We start from the raw sequence: 12,142 nt of genomic DNA on the forward strand, positions 1-12,142 counted from the left end.
TCTTGGCTGAATCATTGTTGTAGGTGGGGAGAAGTGGATCTGTGATTGGTCAGGAAATCCACCAGTACAGAGGTGAGTGGGAAGAATATGTGCACAGGACAGATGCAGAGGAGTGGGAGGGTTGTGGGTGTGTGTGTGAACTGTAGCCAGCGGGACTGTTGCATCACTGGGCGAGCATTGTTGAGGAGTTGACGAGCAGCAGCCGCAGCAGGACCACATCCTCTCGGGACTCCAACAGCTTCCTGGAGGCTGGGTCAGCAATGGTTGTCATGGCAACAGCCTGATGGGAGTGTTTTAAGGAAAAGACTGAGGCTGGAGTGTTTTGAATGGTATTTGCCTATAGATAAGTCCCTCTCTTGCTAAGAGCCAAAGAAAGACAGAGCCCAGCTATTTGGGCTGTCTCACTCTGAGTAGAGGGGGTTGGAGTGGGGTTTAGGTTTCCCTCCCTGTGGTTGCAAGGGAGGCTTGGCGGTAGCTCTGCCTGTTATCGGTTAACAAAGACTCGTGTTCTGCACTCAGGGAGTGATCTTTCTAGCAAGTAAATCCCATCAGGCTGCTTCTCTGCCTTAAGTCCTATAGTGGTCCGTGATTGCTGACAGAATAAAGCTCAAGTGCCTGAACCTGACATTCCTTGTCCTCAAGACCTCGTCTTGTCTGGACTCTCTGCTTTGCTTTCACTCTCCTCCACTCACACTCCTTGCAAATCTGTATTCCCAGATGGCTTCATGCCTTGGTGCCTTTGCACATGCTGTGTGCTTGGACCGTCTTCCTGCTTCCATTGGAGAATGTTGGCTCCTTCTTTAAACAAAGTGGGTGACAGCTCCTCCCACCTACATGACTCTCAGTCTAGGAGAGCACCAGCCAAGTGGCCGTGCTTGAGCCTTTTGAGCCTCATTTGTCCCTCTGGGTGCTGGAGGCCACGGCCACACCTGCCCAGCACATCTGCGCACGCGCCCCCCGCCCCCTTGCCCCCACCCGCCCCGCACCCCACCCCACCCACCCCCCGCCCCGCCAGGCTGGGCTGCTTTCCCTTTAGAGACAAGCAAACCCAAGATAAATAAAAAACCCTCTCCTTGGTTCCTTGGTTTCTTTTGCACCTTCAAAAAAGGTGACTCATCCCTTCATTTGACAAGACTTAGTGAATATCCCTTATGCACTAGGGAAACAGGAGGGAAGGGGGCAGGGCACAACCTTTAAAAGAATGACTTAGCCTGAGGACATGACATAAACTTGTTAGAACCAACTAGGCCCAAGATGGTGGATGATCGACTTCCACTAGACCTTGAGCAAGCTAAATGACACACCCACAGGTGCCATGACAGTTCCAAGGCTGACTACTAAAGGTCAAAAAGTGGGCGATGGGGCTTCCCTGGTGGCGCAGTGGTTGAGAGTCTGCCTGCCAATGCAGGGGACGCGGGTTCGTGCCCTGGTCCGGGAAGATCCCACATGCCGTGGAGCAGCTGGGCCCGTGAGCCATGGCCGCTGAGCCTGCGCGTCTGGAGCCTGTGCTCCGCAACGAGAGAGGCCACAACAGTGAGAGGCCCGCGTACCGAAAAAAAAAAAAAAAAGTGGGCGATGGTCCAATTCTTGGAAATCCCCACCCCTTCCCCGAAATAGCTGGGATATTCCTCCCACTCATTAGCCTATGAAATTACCCACCCTATAAAAACTGACAACCCCACACCCAGGCGCTGCTCTCGCCTTCTGAGATGGCCCACACTCTTGTCTGTGGAGTGTGTTTCTCTCTAAACAAATCCACTTCCTACCTATCACTTTGTCTCTCACTGAATTCTTTCTGTGATGAGACATCAAGAACCTGAGCTTCATTAAGTCCTGAGACCAGGTGTGTGATCTCAGTTAAAAGACCATGGGTTGAAAAAGAAAACAAGACCATGGGTTGGGCTTCCCTGGTGGCGCAGTGGTTAAGAATCTGCCTGCCAGTGCAGGGGACACGGGTTTGAGCCCTAGGTCTGGGAAGATCCCACATGCCGTGGAGCAACTAAGCCCATGCGCCACACCTACTGAGCCTGTGCTCTAGAGCCCACGAGCCACAACTGCTGAAGCCTGCGCACCTAGAGCCTGTGCTCCGCAACAAGAGAAGCCACCACAATGAGAAGCCCGCGCACCACAACAAGAGTAGCCCCTGCTCACCACAACTAGAGAAAGCCCGCGCACAGCAATGAAGACCTAACACAACCAAAAATAAATAAATAAATAAATTTATATATATATATAAAAAATTTCTTAGAAGACCATGGGTTCAAGTCCCAACCTGAGTTGCACCGTTTCGGTTTCACTAGGCACTGTTCCAAACACTTGGATACACTGGTAAATGAAACAGACAAAAATTCCTGCCCTCATGGAGCTTATGCTCTAGCAGGGGAGACAGACAGTAAATAGTAAATATAAGAAAAAAATAAATTATATAATTTATTAAAAGGCACTAAGGGCTATGGTAAATCGGACAAGTAGAACAAGGTAAGGGAGTTTGGGAGCCCCAGGAAGGAAGGGTGGGCAGATTGCAATAGTAATAGAGAAACAGGATCAGTCTGCTAGGGCTGCCATAACAAAATGCCACAGATCAGGTGGCTTAAACCACAGAAATTTATTTCTCACAGCTCCGGACCCTGGGAAGTCCATGATGAAGGTGCAGGCAAGTTTGGTTTCATGCTGAGGCCTCTTCTTTCTCCTGGTAGGTGGCCGCCATCTCTCTGTGTGCTTACATGACCTCTTTGTGTGTGCAAGGAAAGAGAGCTCTGGTGTCTCTTCCTCTTTTTAAAAGGACACCAGCCCTATTGGATGAAGGCCCCACCCTCATCATGTCACTTAATCTTTATTGCCTCTTTTTTAGGCCTTATCTCTAAATACCATCACATTGGGGGTTAAGGCTTCAACATATGAACTCAGGGGCAGGGTGGGGGACACAATTCAGTCCAAAATAAGCTTTATTGAGAAGGCGAAATTTGAAGATGGGATTGAAGGTGGTGAGGGAATTGGAATATCCTGGGGGAAGCATTCCAGGCAACAGAATGGCTATTGCAAAGAGCCTGGGGTGGGAATGTGTCCAGGTGTTAGAGAGATCACAAGGAGGCCAGTGTGGCCGGAGTGGGGTGAGCAAGGGGACAGTAGCAATAGGAGGTGAAGTTAGAGGAGTGACAGGACCAGATCATGCAGGGCCTTGTGGGCCATGTGACAACTTTGGCTTTTCCTGGGAGAGAGATGGGAGCCATCTCAGGAGGTTGAGCTGAGGGGCGGCATGATCAGACTTATGTTTTAAATGACAACCTGGTACTGTATTGAGACTAGACCATGTAGAAACAGGAAGACCTGTTAGGACACGCTTACAGAAATCCAGATAAGGAATAACAGTGGCTTGGACCAGGATGATGAGAATGGAGGCAGTGAGAAGCGGTCAGATTCTGTATCTATTTGGAAGGGAAAATCCACAGGATTTCCTAACAAATTGGATATGGAGTGGGAGAGGAAAAGGAGTCAAGATTACACCAAGATTTTGGCTTGGACAGTGGGAAGAATGGAGTCACCATTAGTTAAGATGTGGAAGGCTGCAAGTAGAGGAGGTTTAGGGGAAAGGATCAGGTGTTCCCATGTTAGATATATTGAGTGTGAGATGTCTGCTAGATATCCAAGTGGATGTATCAGGAAGGTAATTGGATATTTAAGCCTGGTGTTGGGAGAGAGGCTGGGATGGAGACATAAATTTGGGAGTCATCCCATCCTGATGGTATTTAAAACCGTGAAACTAGGTGAGACCATCAAGGGAGTGAGTGAAGGTCAGGACAAAGGTTTGACCCTGGGGCACCCCAACAAGAGGAGGAACCTGCCAGAAAGACTGAGAACAAGGCTGATATGCTCAGAACCAGCGTTCCAGGAGAGGACAAAGGGGAGACAGAGAACTAGAGACCACTTCCTGTAGGTTCCCAGGGACAGGTTTCTTAACCTCCTCACAAGGTTGCATCCCAGCCTGTCCTCTGAGATTATTATGCCATGGCCTAGAGGTTTTCAACGCTTGCAAACCTCCAACGTTTAAAAAAAAAAGCATAAAAATCTGAGATGAGAGTTGAAAGTTTTTACTTTGATCATCCGCTGATTTCTAGCCTCCAGGAGAAGAAGGAACCCCTGTGAGGGTCCCCTACCACCGTGCCGCATTTTGATCCACTCCATGAGGGGCGTTGCTGCCGCTGCCCCTCCCTGTGCGCCCCCTTGGTAGCCTCACCCAACCCCACTCCCTGGCTTCTCTCCTCCCCGTGGCTACTGCTGCAGCACCTGAGGACCTTATCTTCTCACCTACTCGGGCCAGATGAGCGGCAGTCAGCCTTCCCAGCTCCCCACAGCGCACACTGGTACAGGAGTGTGGCTTCACCCAGAAAAACAACCCATGGGAAAATAGCCTCACTCTTGCCCATGACTCACACAGCGTTGGGGATGCTCACGACTCATTTTTCTCACTCGCAGCGGAGACAAAGCCTTGGAGGCTTCATGGGATAATTAATAATGAGAAAACTCCCAGAGAGGCTCCACCTGCCCTCCCAGCGCCGCAGGAAAGAGACCATTAGGTCCTCCACAGGAAACTGGGAAAAAGCCACTCTTTGTGTAGACTGTAGAGGCGGAGCCCAGGAGTGGCCAGGTTGAGCCACCTTTTCAAAGGTGTGAAAGGAACCAAGGAGAGGGGTTTTTATTTGTCTTGGGTCACCCCACCCAACCCTTACCTCTCCGTTTGCGGCACCGCCAGGTCCAGCCAGGTGCACCAGACAGCCTTCTCCAGTATTCCCTCGACTCCCTGCAGAGGGTCCTTATCCTTCCTTCTACAGCTGAAAAGATCTTCCTACATTCCGTGAGATGCCACACCTCACCCCCAGATCCACTCTCAGAACTCCAACACAGAAAAAAAAGAAACCAACACTCTTTCACTATTGAATTTTGTGCTATTCCATCTGAAACTCTGCCTCTCCCCACCCCCCATCCACCCACAAACAGGCTGGCGATACCAGCGTAGAGCCTGGCACTCCCAACGCTTGTAGAATTGATTCCTGCAGCACAAGTGAGAAGGTCCATTTGAAGAGGTGACCCCCAAACAGTAATTTACAACAATGTGGGGGGTAGAAGGGAACCTCCTTCTGGGAGGGGGCAGGGTGTCGGCACATGGACTGGGGGCAGCTACACCCGATATTCTAATAGAATTTAAACATCGTCATCGTCATTGTCATCATCCAGCATTTTGTCCTTCAAACCACAGATAGTAGTAAAGCTTGCTTGAATCTTTGTGGACTATGAATTTAAAAATGTTGAGAATCAGGGCCTAAGAGATTGTTTGCTACTAAGTTCCTTGGCTGGGGGGTGAAGTCTCTCCTGAAAAATAGAGTTGGTCCTTCGGACAGTGACTACAGTATGGCCAGTCACAGAGGGAACTGCTGCTCCCTGGGGCTCGCAGCCCGGGAGGGTGAGGCAGTTCTTGGGGGTTTGGCTCACCGTGAGTCTTACTAAGGAGGTCCATGTCCAATGTGCGAACAGCACCAGATAAACTGTGATTTAACTTATTTTCTTGGCAGAACGGTTCATGGAGGACAGAAAAAAAAGAGGCAATGGACTGTCAGGCGAGTGAGGCTTCCCAAGATGCTCAGCGAGAAAGAGACTGTGGATGAGAAGGGCGTAGGATGCAGCCACCATGCCACTGTGATGGAGTAATAGATGATGCCTTGTGAGGCTGCCCAGTACCCTCTGGTTTCACTCTTTTTATGAGGAAAATTTCTGGTCTCTCACTGGGTCCCTTACATGGATTTATACCTTCTCGGAAGGATGTGGGCTCTGTGCAAATGAGGGGCTGCTTTTCCATTGTAAACAATGCACTGACATCTGGACCAGGCTGACGTGAACCTCTTTCCCAGGGTGGATTAGTGTCTGAAAGGGTCTTGGAGCTACTGAGTAAAGGACCAGGCTGGGAGTCCTGGTGACTCCACCAAGGTGTGGAGGATGCCAGGAGCCTGATTGGAGGGAGGCCAGGGGACTCAGGTGCTAGAACAAGCACGCTGACTCATACAACCATCAGTCTGCAGCAAAGAACCTGCACCAGGTTGTCTACCATTGCAGGGTGGTTCCTCAGGGTATTGCAGGAGTATGTTCTGTTCCCGACAAGCATTTAGGCAACTTGCAGGCAGGGGCTATATTTCATACACAGTGTGCGTCCCTCCAAGGAACCTGCTGCAGCCAGAGGATGCTCGTTGTCTACCTCCAGTCCAGCGAGGGCTTCCTGAAATAGGGACTGGCAGCCCCACAATGAGAGCCAGTATTGTGAGGCTCCTCGCTGTCGATACCTTCACCTCCATTGCCTCAGCCCATGAAGAAACAGGGCTAGTGCTTTTACAATTTCCATTTTAAAGATGGAGAAACAGAGATCAGAGACTGCTGGCTTCAAGAGAAGCTTGAAATCTCCCTCTTCCTAGCCCTGCCCACCCTCTCCTCCCATCCCCAAGGAACAGGATGATATCAGGGGTGATCCAGGGCCTGGGGAAGGAGGCATCACTCTAGGCCCACAAGATGGGGAAGGGTGCCTCCTTGGGCTCTTCTCCATGCCTGGGGACTTCCCTCCCTGAGTGAGCCTGAGGTGTGTGGATTGGACCTGCTCTGGCTGGATCCTGGACAGAAATTCTTGCTCACGTTTCCTTGGCATGCTTTTCCTGGGACTCACCTTTCCTTTCTATGGGAGTGTTAAGTAGTTTGGGGATACAGGAGAAAAAAATAGGCTTCTTAAGTGAGCCTTCAGCCTGCATTAGGGAGTCCCTTACATGGGGCAACCTGGTCCACCAGGGCAAATGAGCTTCAGTAGTAAAGAGTTTGCATTTGTTTGACCTGTGATAGGATAGGATTTAAAAAAAAAAAAAAATTCTATCCACTTCACCTCCTTGGAGTGGGAGGTGAATAATAAAAAATGCATTTATTTAAAAAGCAAAAGAATTCCAAGATAGTAAGCTGAGACCCTACCTGTGATGGAAGTGGGAGGGTCTCTGGCCAGATACGGTCATCCTTAGCCGGACAAAGTTACCCTGATGACACCACACATTAGTGACCCGCCTGAGGTCCCACTGCCATGAAAAGTAGAACCGGGGCTGAAACTCAGCCAAGTCCCCATCTCTTTCCTTCTATCTCTTCTAGTCTGGAGACAAAGCCAAGACAAAACAGGAGGATGGGGGAGGATCCCACAGGCTTGGGCATTCCAGGGAGGAGCTCTGCATGCTGGTGCCGGGTTCCTACCTGGGTTCGAGTTTGGTTTCACGGTGGACAAGCTCCACACTCAATGGTTACTCTCCTGTAGCTGCTCTCGAGGCAGGTTGGCCTGGCACCACAGCCTGACCACAATTCTTCCCCCAGTGCCTGTTCCCCAACATGAGCTGAAGTCCTTGGGAGCTTCTAAGACTGCTTGAAGAAGGAAATTTGTCTTATATCTGACTTCCCTTCCCTTTTCACTCCCTCCCACCCTCCTTTCTTTTATCCTTCCTTCCCTGCATCCTTCCTCCCATCCATTCACTCAAATTCACTCAAAGGGATGCAGATGCATCCCTGCAGCATCCTATCCACTGTCTCCTGTAGGTTAAGAAGCTTCAGAAACTGAATACTTCCCCTGAGTCGAGAGCCATGCTGAATTATTCATAGGCCAAATCTGTTGCAAATTTCAAAGTGATTTTTCTTCAAGGTTGTGATTGTGAGGCTACGGGTAAAAGGATTAATGAACATGCCTAACGTTCATGGAGGTCAGAAAAGCCATGAGACATCAGATAGTCCAGGGTGTCTGTCTCATAAGGCCCTAGGACAAGCATAGTGAAGAGAAATGTCTTGTGTAGAGATTCACATAACCTTGGCCTTGGACTCCCTGAACTCTTCAATCAGTGGATTGATGGATTAAATGCACCAGCAGATAGCTGGGCCTCACCCAACCTCTACAGCTGTGTAGAATCCATCTCCCCCTCAGCTGGACCATTCAGAAGGGGATCAGGGTACCCAGAGTTTTCTGACACAGACACTGGCTGGAGGTGGTGAGCTCCCCTGCACTGAAAGTGTTTGAGTTGCCAATGATGAACAACCACCAGGCACGCTGCGGGAGGGGCTCCTGCTTTGAGTCAGGTAGGACTAGACGTCTGTGGATGATCATTCAAAACTATCCTGTTGATCGGTTTGAGGAACCAGATCCTTATATCTGAGTGCCTTGAGATTCTAGAATTCAACTACTAGGGATAATTTGATCTCAAAGCAGAATCTAAACACTGATTCTCTTAGACTCAGACATGGTTGGCTTTATCGATGTGCCTTCCTGGATTCACTTGCCAACTGTTGCCAGTCCCCTCCCTGCCTCCTAGTCTTCACTCATTCCTTGCAGTGCCCCACCACTGGCACCATTCAGCCAGTGACTCCTGGAGTCTCCCATAGCCTCCCCTCTACCTTCTAGGTGGCTTCACAGAGAGGCACTGTAGCCTCATGGAGTGACCAGCAGGTCTGGAGCTGGGTGGACCTAGATCAATATCTTGGCTTCACCTTTACAGCTGTGTGACCTTGGGAAAATCACCCAACCTCTCTGACCTTCACTTCCCTCTTCTTTAAAATTAAAATGGTAACACTTTTTATTTGTAGGATTATGAGGTTTAAATGAAACCATGTAGGTAATGTACTTAGTATAGTGTATGGCACATTCCTCCCCGAGTCCATTGTACTCTCTTTCACCTCTTGCCCTTGACAAGGGCATACATGCATAGACCATTCTCTCTCCCACTGTGACAAAGACTTCTAATTGTCCACTAGTGTCCATTCTCCGCTTTTTCCCTCTTAGCTTTAGTTTGAGACATGGCAACTTAGCCAGAGATTATATTCTCCAGCCTCTTTTGTAGCCAAAAAGCGACCATATGACTAAGTTCTGGCCAGTGAGATGGAAGCAAATGTGATGCATGCAGCTCCCAGAAGAGGAAATTGTTTGTCTTCCACGTTCTCTCTTTTCCTGGAATATGGAAGCAGTGTTGGTGAGTTAGCTTTGATTATGCAAGCGAGGAAAACGCCATAGAAGATGGCAAAGTAAGATAGAAGGAAGCCAGGCCCTGGACAACCTCGTGCTGTGGGCTGTCTACCCAGTCTGGACCATCTGCCTGCCTATGGAATATCAGGCAAGAGAAAAACAAGCCTCTTCTCAGCCTTCTACTCATCCCTCCAGTCTCAGCTTAGATAACGCTTCTCTAGGAAGCTGTTACTGCTGCTCCCAGGACCAGCACTTCCTGTGAGCTCTCACCCGTGTCCTCACTGGAGCATACACATCACAGGGTCTTGTAAAAACTTATTGGCTTGGGCTTCCCTGGTGGCGCAGTGGTTGAGAGTCCGCCTGCTGATGCAGGGGACACGGGTTCGTGCCCTGGTCAGGGAAGATCCCACATGCCGCGGAGCAGCTGGACCCGTGAGCCATGGCCGCTGAGCCTGTGCTTCCGGAGCCTATGCTCCGCAACGGGAAAGACCACAACAGTGAGAGGCCCGCGTACCGCAAATTGAAAAAAACAAAAAACAAAAAAACGTATTGGCTTGTTTCCAACCCTACCTGATTGGCAGAGCTTTAAGGCAGGGACCACGATCTCACCTGCCCTCTGTTCTCAGGATCTGGAATACAGTCAGAATTAAGTGAATGTTGATTGGATCAACGGTAGTGCCAATCACTTGTGAACTGCCTTGGTTCTTGCCTAAAGGGATCATAAACACTTCCACTGCTTAATCCCAAGCAAAACCTGAAAAACAATCTCCACTCTTCTCTCCCTTCCTCCAAACACACCCAGGGCTTTCTTCCACCTCCAGTCAGCCAGTCTAGGCTTCGGAGAGAAGCGCTCCCCAGGGAGCTTGTTAACTATGGGCTAAGTGCAGCCCAGTGCTGGACCCCAGTCCATGGGGTACATTACCGTAAGACCCCTGTTATCAGGAAAGCTCCACCCTAATATGAGACCTGGGAGTATTTTGATTAGGTCTCACTAGATTATTTTTGCCTTGAAAACCTGGGCAAAAATAGTCTCTTGGTAAAAAGGGGAAAAATCCATACATCAAATTTAATTGGAAAAGGTATGTAAACTCTTTTGTAATTTGTTTTCAATTTATAGACAGCTAGGGAGGTCTGTTTACAAATCTGGGGCAGGGCAGCCCTGGTGGATTTCTCTGGTCACTGTATGGAGGGAACCATCCAATGGACCAAGGCCTTGGAAGCTGACTCTGAAAGCCGGGGCTCTGGCCTCCCGCCAGCATTTCCTTGAAGACAGTTCCCAAGAGCCTTGGCAGCAGTTAGATGCTGCTGCTTTTTATTAGTGCTTCCTTCTCTTTTGTCAGACTTTCTTTGGGGTGCTTTGCGTGGACAGCGGCTTTAATTGCGACCTGAGGGCTCGGAAGAGCACAGTTGGCCTGTCTCACTGTCCATCAGCCTTGGATTTGGGGACCAAACGCACAGCATCATCCACATTCCCAAACTTCCAAACATGCACTATTGTGATCCCGCAGCCCAGGAGGCTCAGAAATAACGTCAGCTTTCCTGATGGCTCCGTGGGTCTAGTGAGCCCCAGCCTGGGGTGTAAGCGAGCCTTTAAGGGGTTGAGTTTGCCCCAGAGCAAACTCTTTTTAGCCTAAAAAAGAGCTTTGGAGAAGAAGGGGAGTACTGCCTCAGAGCGGGGCATTCAGACCCCACATTCGTCTCAGACTTGTCCTTGACCATGACAAGGAGATGATGGTGGTTTAATTGTTCCTGGTGTTTGAGCCAGAATCGCACATGTTTGTGGAGGGATACAAAGGGCTGAGCTTCCTAGGGCTCAACCCCTGATGGGCCATGCTCAGATTTCCTCCCTAGTGGAGCACAGGGTGAGGAGGGGTCGGAGGGGAGGCCACCCTCAAATAAATCATCAAGCAGGGGGATCCCCTAGGGCCTGGGATTAGTTCACATAAGCTAATGTTGATGCAAGGTCACTGTTCCAAAGTTCATGTTCACCTTACTTAAACATGTTCAGGTGACAAATCATGTGGAAGTCATGAATCTTTGTGGTCCTAAATTTAAAAATACTCACTTTACGTTGGTTTTAAATGGTTGCCATTTTAGTCTACATTCTAGTTTAGATATCCAGAAGCACGCACCAAAGTCTTAAGAAAAACCTCACGGTGGGGGTGGGAATCTAAAATTAAAGCAGTTTTATGCGTTGACTTAATTTTGTCTGTGAATTGGCAAGAGAACTGCCTTAATTGAGCTTTGGGGGAGAAACCTCAGGAAGTTAGTTGAGGGTCCATGATCCCACCCTAATGGGCTGTTAGGGTAGACAATTTGGGTTGAACATGGACACCTCCAGCCAGTCTCTCTGTATCCCTTCTAGCACTTTCCCCCTGAGAGTGAGGTTAAGAGAAATAGTTCAGCTCATGATTACCTCTGTTTCAACAGAGCTCATCTTTTAGAAGCACCTACTTAAAAAAAATAATGATGAGATTAATCAAAAAAGCTACTTATTGCACTCATATAACGTGCCAGGCACTGTGCTCTTCTCTCTTCACTTTTTATCTCATTTAGTTCTTAGGACCACCTGTGAGGTAGGTACCATTACTGTCTCTACTTTACAGATGAGGAAACTGAGGCTCAGGGAAATTATATAATTTGCTCAAGGTGATCTGAAGGCCAGGTTGTCTGACTACAGTTTTAACCACTGCATAATTTTGTAAAAAGGTGGATTGTTAATGAAATGGGCAGAAACCAGGTTCTTCCACCTTGGCAAAGGCTGTGTCCTACCACCCACGTCTGATGGGTCCAGAAAAACACTCCCTAACCCTTGTACTCATGTGTAGGGAAAGATCGGAATGGGAATTAGATAAAAGAAAACAATAAAATAGGATGTCTGAATTTCTTTTCTCTGAGTCTAATTTTGCAACTGTAAAAGTCCTTATCATTCTTAAAATTTAAAACTCCCGAAACAGACTTCCCTGGTGGCACAGTGGCTATAAATCCATCTGCCAATGCAGGGGACACAGGTTCGATCCCTGGTCCGGGAAGATCCCACATGCTGTGGAACAACTAAGCCCGTGCACCACAACTACTGAAGCCCGTGCGCCCTAGAGCCTGCAAGCCACAACTACTGAGCCCTAAAGC

This window comes from Delphinapterus leucas, chromosome 2 (assembly GCF_059928025.1).
Source record: "Delphinapterus leucas isolate spDelLeu-1000000601 "Yukka" chromosome 2, BTC_Dleu_Yukka2, whole genome shotgun sequence".
In the NCBI taxonomy this organism is placed as follows: domain Eukaryota; kingdom Metazoa; phylum Chordata; class Mammalia; order Artiodactyla; family Monodontidae; genus Delphinapterus; species Delphinapterus leucas.